This window comes from Galeopterus variegatus, unplaced genomic scaffold (assembly GCF_000696425.1).
Source record: "Galeopterus variegatus unplaced genomic scaffold, G_variegatus-3.0.2 Scaffold4257, whole genome shotgun sequence".
Classification (NCBI taxonomy): domain Eukaryota; kingdom Metazoa; phylum Chordata; class Mammalia; order Dermoptera; family Cynocephalidae; genus Galeopterus; species Galeopterus variegatus.
In genome coordinates this window covers 57,043-57,819 of record NW_007730368.1, presented here as the reverse complement: position 1 = coordinate 57,819, position 777 = coordinate 57,043, and the positions used below count along the sequence as shown (strand labels likewise).

General features: G+C 39.6%; 1 protein-coding gene across 1 annotated transcript in view; it reads right to left on the bottom strand.

Moving 5' to 3' along the window:
- The window catches only part of CACNA1F (calcium channel, voltage-dependent, L type, alpha 1F subunit), a 28,200-nt gene that overhangs the window by 26,177 nt on the left and 1,246 nt on the right, over positions 1 to 777 (bottom strand). The window lies entirely within an intron of this gene.

Sequence of the window (777 nt, the reverse complement as noted above, 5' to 3'; positions counted from 1 at the left end):
CAGCACCACGCTCAGCCAGTGAGCGAACCGGCCATCCCTATATGGGATCCGAACCCGGGGCCTTGGTGTTATCAGCACCGCACTCTCCCGAGTGAGCCACGGGCCGGCCCCAATGGACTGTTTTTATAGAAGTTTTTTTATAGAGAAATTGAGCAGAAAGTACAGATACTTCCCATTCCCTCCCCCCACTCATGTAGTTTCTACTTTTATTGACATGTTACATTAGTGTGGTACATATGTTAAAATTATGAACCAAGGGCCGGCCCGTGGCTCACTTGGGAGAGCGTGGTGCTGACATCACCAAGTCAAGGGTTAAGATCCACTTACTGGTCATCTTTAAAAAAAAAATTATGAACCAATATCGATATATTATTATTAATGACAAGCTGATTCTAAAATGTATATCATTTTGTTGCTTGTGCCTTTGAGGTCTTATGCACTAAATTCTTTGCCCAGACTAATATCGTGAAGCATTTCCCTATGTTTTCTTTTAGTATTTTTATAGTTTCAGGTCTTAAATTTAAGTCTTTAACCAATTTTGAGTTGATTTTTATAAGTGGTGAGAGAAATATATTGTATATTTAAAAATAGCAAGAAGAGGGCTGGCTGGTTAGCTCAACTGGTTAGCACCTGGTGCTGATAACACCAAGGTCCAGGGTTTGATCCCTGTACTGACCAGCTGCCAACACCCCCTACCCCCCAGAAAATTGAAGTTTAAAAAAACAAAATAGCAAGAAGTAAGGATTTTTTTTTTTTTTTTTTTTTTTTAAAAAACCG